The 6,510-nt window shown below is 47.3% G+C and overlaps 1 protein-coding gene across 1 annotated transcript in view; it reads right to left on the reverse strand.

Annotated features, from left to right (window-relative positions):
- TTLL11 (tubulin tyrosine ligase like 11) overlaps positions 1 to 6,510 on the reverse strand; it is a 252,601-nt gene that overhangs the window by 117,341 nt on the left and 128,750 nt on the right. The window lies entirely within an intron of this gene.

The raw sequence follows: 6,510 nt of genomic DNA on the forward strand, positions 1-6,510 counted from the left end.
AGGAATCCTGTCAGCCCTGCCTCCAAAAATGCTCCGGCCTGTCCTGGGCTGCTTCCAACCCTCCTTTCCAAATTCACCTCCTGCCAACTGCCCACCCCGCCCATGTTCCAGATCTCTGTTTTGCCCGAGCATAGTTCGTGCTCTCATACCTCATGCCTTTGCACAGTGGCTCCCTCTGCCTGCTACCTCCTCTTTCTCTGCCTGACGAGCTCCTCTCCTTCTGCAAGACTCAGTCTAGTGCTCTCTCCTTCGAGAAGGTGCATCCAAGGACTCCCAGCATCTGAACTGTTCGTGTTCCCATAGCCTTTCATGCCTGTGCTACAGAACATAGGATGGATCATGGTAGCCCCTTGGCGTTGGCAGTCCTGAAGGCCTGGCAGGTAAGGTCGTGTGAGATGGCGAGATGAGAATCCCGATCACACGACTGTCACCAAGATGAAATGAGATGACATAGGGAAAGCACCTTGCATGACCTTGAATCACCCTTTCCCCGAGGCAGGTGTGAATTAGCAAGTCACTTAACTAGTGAATGGGTCCAGCTGACCAATGAGCAATTGGTTCATTTCTCTCTAAATGTAGTCAATTTAAGGATTCACAAATGTCTCTGGAAATGTTCCTCGTGACCATCAAGGGCCAACTGTATTATAAGTATCTGTGCATCTTTCTCTCCTTTCTCAAAGACAGGGATGGAGCCGCCCAGCTTTCCTTCTTAGGTACACAGATGGTAACAGACACTAAGTTAAAGGTTTGCTGAATTCATAAATGAAATAAGACCTCTGTGCACTGATTCCATGAGCACAGGAAAGTCTCAGCACTCCCCTCAAACACACACCTCACCTACTTGTTGATGCCCAAATTATTTTACCAGGAGGCAAACACCTTTTCCTTTACAATAAAAGGTAACTTACGCCTCAGCAAAATGACAAATGGCTGCATTTCACAGATCTCCATATTGCCCAAGAATAGTCAAGACTGTAAATGTTAAACCCACAAATGCCCAGAAGCCAGAGTTTGAATCCATTTGTTGAAACATCTGTCTCCCCCCGCCCGTGCACAGAGAGCACCTCAGAGAAAGGACCACGTCTCTGCCCCCATCGCTATCCCATTACCATGCTCAGTGGCACGATAGCATTTTTTTCCTACTTTTTCTTTGTGTGCTTATTGAATGTCTGCCCCTCCTTTGGAAAGCAAGCTCCATGAGAGAGGACCTCATGGGGCTGTTTCTCGGCTCTGGCCCCTCCCCTAGAAAAGCATCCGGCACACAGGAGGTGTTCAGAAAATGTTGGTTGACTAAATGAATGAATGACTCCATAATCCCGCCCATCTCTTTTTTCATGTCTGATCAAAGAATAAAAAAATCTATCCTTAGACTATAAAAATGTAAACAGCTAACAGTGAGAGAGTTAAAAAAGAAAAAAACCAAGTTGATGTGATGCTTCGAAATTCTGAGTCAAAAGTGACTCTATGCAATTACCATTTTCCTGGAAGGAGGAACAAACTCTGACCAAATTAATGAAATGATAAATACAGCCTAGGAAGGCTGGTTACACCGTGAATAATCACTGAAGAACTAAACTCTTGCCCGTGGGGTAGTTTTAGAATTTGGAACTTCACTGCTGTAGTAGGGAAATAATGAATTTGTTCCTTTAAATGAACCCAAATGGAATGATAAGAGTCCAGGGGAAGCATCAGTGGTATTTAATTTACATCTGTACTGTATTTTTCAGCCACATTTTAAAATTATTCTCATTATTTTCCAGATGCTACTGGACTAAAATATACATTCCTATGTCATAAAAGATGGTCAGTGAAACATAGGCAAGTGGATATCAACATCACAGAGAAGAGGTGATAGCAAAGAACATGGCCAAGGGCCCAGCCTAGGGCTGAGGTTGACCCATTCTGGCTGTGTGACCTTGGGTAGTGACTCAGCTCTTGGAGACCAGAATTTCCTCTTCTGGGAAAACAGTGTCTGCAGAGATCCTGTGAGAATTCAACAAGACAATAATATTTGCAGAGCACCCAGCTCCGCCCCTGGTGCCATAAATAGTAATAGTAACACGTAACAGTAACAACAACAACAACAATCTGACAACAATCTCAGAAAAATGTGGCAGCAAAGAACCAGATATGCTTGTGTTCAGCGTGAAAAAAAAAATTACCATCAGGGTTTCCTCATTGAAAAACTAGTAATGTTAGCAGCCCGACCTGGAGGCCTGTGGTTTAACAAGCAACTAATTAGAAACTGTTGCTCCCTAAACTCTGAGCGACACCTGCTTTTACTAGTGCGCACACTAGTAGATGGGAGTCAGGTACAAGGGCAGTCAGTGGCCATGCTCTCTCTGGAAAATGCAGCTGAAAACAAACCCCAGATGATCTCTTTTAATAAAATCTTCTCTGAAAAATACTCAACTTAATAAGAGGAACAAAGGAGGTCTTCTGAGGTCCCAGGAGTTAATTCCACCCTGCATCAGACCATCCCTGCCAGTTTGGACTGTGAAAATCATGAAAGAAATAATTAAAGGTAAATTATGCAAATGGAGAAAGGGCAGGAACACAAGATGGGGGCGCAGCGGTGGCAGGGGGACCGCTCTGAAGGATGAGTGATTTGAGCTGATCTGTTCAATGGGCCAACCATGAATGACTCTCATGACTGTCCCTCCCCTGATGTGTCTGCAGGGTCTTCCCCTCTGCCCACAGGGCAAATCAAAACCTCCTTGGCCTGACAGTCAAGGCCCTTTATAATCCAACCACTGCCAACCATTCTACCTCATCCCTTTCTCCTTCCTATACATCCCGCCCCCTCCATCCCTATCAAACTATACTTACAATTTTCCCAAACTCACCCTGAGTATAACGTTTCCATTTAGGGTAATATTGGAGAGGAAATTCTTTTAAAAGTCAACGTCTAAGTCCTTTAAAGAAAGTAGTCCACGATTAACACCGTGATGAGCAAGTCCTGTTATGGGAATTGATCTCCCTGTGGAATTTCTAGAAATTATAACAACATTCCACTTACTGGCTCCCCGAGACATTCTGGTTTAATTGGTCTGAGGTGGGGCCCAGGCACAAGTAAGTTCCCCAGCCAAGCTTGAGAACCACTGTTTTAGGTGTTTGCCTGAGTGTCTGCCAGCCTGCTGTGGTCACCATGTCACCGGCTTGGTCCCCAGAGCACTGGAGTTTGGGACCCGTGACCTATGCCACCTTGTCGAGTGCTCACCATTGCCCTGGGTTGGTCATTTTCACCTCAGTTCATATGAAGAAACTCGGGTTCAGTAGCCTGTCCCGGGTAACCCAGCTGCCAAGTGGGAAAAATCAGGATGAAAGCCAGGTCCTCCCAGGTCTGAGGCCCGTGTCCTCACTCCCTGCCATGCCGCGCCCTGCAGTGGGGAGCTCAGATCTCAGGACTCTTCCAAGCTGGTTGTCACAAACCATCGTCAGCTTGAAACGAGTAATAGTAGGAATACTTATACCACGGAAACAGGCAAACGCTAACACTGGGAGTTTTGTTCCATTCTGGTTTTTGAGAGCCAGTTCACGGCACCCCTCAATTCCAAAGCACCAAGAAAAGAGGGGGAAAAAATGTGAAATTATGTTCTTTTGATTTCAGGAAGCGGGCGTTTTGTAAGGATTTCAAATCCAAACAGTTAAAATTGAAAACGTTTTTGAGTTTGAAGAGACAAACCTCAAGTGTGTGGAAAACATCTATCTGGAATTTTTATTCAGACGCCACCTGGGTACTGATGCATTCCGCATGCTGCTATGCGCTGGACACCCTGGACTCAGGGGCAGTGGAAGGAAAATTTAAGCGGAACCAGGCATCTGAAGGTGCTCCCTGTCTCCGCCGGTGACGGCGCAACAGGAAACGTTCTCTGAAACGAGTGATCCATCCAGCAGCCCTGTTTCTGCCTCAGCTGCTGGGTGTGCGGACTAGCCAATATTGGAACGCTGGATTGGAGCCTCCTATTAAGGAATAACGGGAGGGGTCAACACAAGTTACCTGCCCCCGCGTGGTCTCCTGCCACCACGGCTGAGCTCAGCTGCACGTGGTCCCCACTGAACAAAGATGCGCGGCATTTTCCCCTCACAGCATGTTCCTCTATCAGCACTGCTCAGTAACTATAAAGCCTCATTATGCTAATACGATGCTCGTAGAGGATGAAGGAGATTGTAAATTGAAAAGGAATAAAGGAAGCTCCTGTTCACTGAGTGCCTGCTTTTGCAGCCAGGCACTGAGCTAGTCCATTTCATACATGGTACTAGAACAGACATTTACGGAACGACGATCACATGTCAAGTCCTATCCCACGTAATTATTTAATCCTTAGGTATAAGAAAAGTGTAGCAATAAAGTATTTTCTCCTTTTTTTTTTTTTTTTTTTTTCCTCGCTGTACGCGGGCTCTCACTGTTGTGGCCTCTCCCGTTGCGGAGCACAGGCTCCGGACGCGCAGGCTCAGCGGCCATGGCTCACGGGCCCAGCCGCTCCGCGGCATGTGGGATCCTCCTGGACCGGGGCAGGAACCCGTGTCCCCTGCCTCGGCAGGCGGATTCTCAACCACTGCGCCACCAGGGAAGCCCAATAAAGTATTTTTAATTAAGGTATACGCATTGTTTTTAAAGACATAACGCTATTGCACACTTAATAGACTACAGTATAATGTAAGGGTAACTTTTACATGCACTGGGAAACCAAAACATTTGTGTGACTCGCTTCATTGTGATATTCACTTTATTTTGGTGGTCTGGAACCGAACCTGCAATATCTCCAAGGTCTACCTGTGCTGAGAAAAGGAAATACTTCTGGCAAGAAGGGAACTGTCGCTGACTTAAATTCTGGTCTTTGTTTATTTAATATCTGCCCCCAAACTGTGCACCTGAGTATTCCACTGATGGAGAAAATGGTTTTATGTCTGTTTCTGTAATTCGGCAAGTTATAGTAATTATATACGGTAGCAACTGATCATCCAGGCATGTCTACCATGTCTGAGAAATCGAACAGTCACGTGATGACAGTGATGCTATGCCACTCTCTGAGCCCTGCCATTGCCTGGCACTGGACTAAACAAGCATTTAACAATGATCCTTAACTGTATGAGGTAGGTATCCTCCTGGTTTACAGATACAGAAACTGAGGCTTGAAGGGCAACTTGCCCAAAGTCGTAGAGCTAGGAAGAGGCAGAACCACCACCGCTCCTCACAGGATTGCAGAATCCGCACCCCTGGGGCTGCCACATCCTTTGGAGTGGGTTCGACCATTCCTGAGTGGGTGACACTGCAGGACCACCCAGGAGTCAGTGGGGCACTGCTTTCTGGGTCCCCCACTGCCTGCAGGAAGTTAGTGCAGACAACATGGTACAGAAGCAAGAGTGGGACCTAATCATGCAAGCTGAGGGCTGTCTGGGGTCCAAATGGACACATGCCCAGCCCGGTCATAGGGCTAAACGTCTCTCACCGAGAGGGTAGCTGCCCCAGAAATGTGGAATCTCACAGGTGAGAATGACGCGCAGGCCAGCTGGGCTAGCCTCCCATCCAATGCCACCATCACCATTACAGTCCTGAGTTGGATACTCTGTCTTCTGGGGCCATCTCACAAGACTGTGCTTAGGATTAAATGAGATTTATGCGGCGTGCGTAGCCCAACGATGACCACGTAGGTAGCAGTAATTAACATACTTAATCTCTCCTTCATTCATTCACTCAACACATTTTAAGTTGGTGTCTACTATGTACTAGGCTTTAAGGATAAGATGCCAATTCAAGTTCCAATTCAACTTGATAGGATAAGATGCCAATTCAAGTGCCGGTTTTAGGGGGGAAATAATTTGTACGTGAATGAATTCAATCAACACACATTTCACCATTAGGAGACGAGTAAGACATGTTCACCAGTAACTGTCGTGAAGCCACAGGAGCATAAGTAACATTTTGCACAGTGTTTCACAGTTCATCGGGAGCTTTCACACTTGTCATCGGATCACTGCACAAAACGGAGATTCAGACGAGGCAAGGGACCTGCCTGGGGTCACACAGCAAGTGTACAGGTTTGGTTCCAATCTGGGTCTCTGCCACCAAAGCCTAGACTCTCTCCTCTACCTCCTGTCTTACCTGGCTCTGCGTGGGCCCTTCCGCGACAGAGAGCAGGGTCCCGAGCAGCCCTGCTCCACTTTAGAAAACCCTGATTATTAGAAACCTTTTGCTAAGATTTATCCAAGGTCTAGCCTTCTGGTACATTCTGTTAGTCTTAGCTCTTCCCTCCGGAGCCCTACTGAATAAATGCGCTCCCCACTGAAAGGACGTTCCCACGAGTCAGGATGGTCACCAGTCTTCCCCAAGCCTCCTGTGCCCCAGGCTGCGTGGCTTCCCGAACTGACAAAACTATAGACCCTTCCCCGGCCTGAACTCCACCCTTTCCCATCCAGCCAACCTCTTCTCAGCCTGTGCCCTGTGCTGTTGCTGTCACCAAGCGGTGCTGGAATCATATGTGCAGGTGTCCTTCCTGGCCCCCCCCC

The sequence above is a fragment of the Lipotes vexillifer genome, unplaced genomic scaffold (genome assembly GCF_000442215.2).
Source record: "Lipotes vexillifer unplaced genomic scaffold, Lipotes_vexillifer_v1.1 scaffold1285, whole genome shotgun sequence".
NCBI classification, from domain to species: domain Eukaryota; kingdom Metazoa; phylum Chordata; class Mammalia; order Artiodactyla; family Lipotidae; genus Lipotes; species Lipotes vexillifer.